Consider the following 221-nt stretch of genomic DNA (forward strand, 5'->3'; position numbering starts at 1 on the left):
TATCATCTTAATTTAATTTTTACAACGACAAAACTCAACGACCCGTCGAAAATTCGAAATATTTGGCCAATGAAACGCGGTATCCGTCGCAACGAACCAAACAAATGCAAAAAGGCATCATGAAAAAAGAATAATCGCGAAACACAAGAATATCATCGCTATTTGAATAAATAGATTTAAAAACTTAAAATGTGGAAAAAATTATATATATATATATATAT

Source organism: Apis dorsata, unplaced genomic scaffold (assembly GCF_000469605.1).
Source record: "Apis dorsata unplaced genomic scaffold, Apis dorsata 1.3 scaffold_1104, whole genome shotgun sequence".
Classification (NCBI taxonomy): domain Eukaryota; kingdom Metazoa; phylum Arthropoda; class Insecta; order Hymenoptera; family Apidae; genus Apis; species Apis dorsata.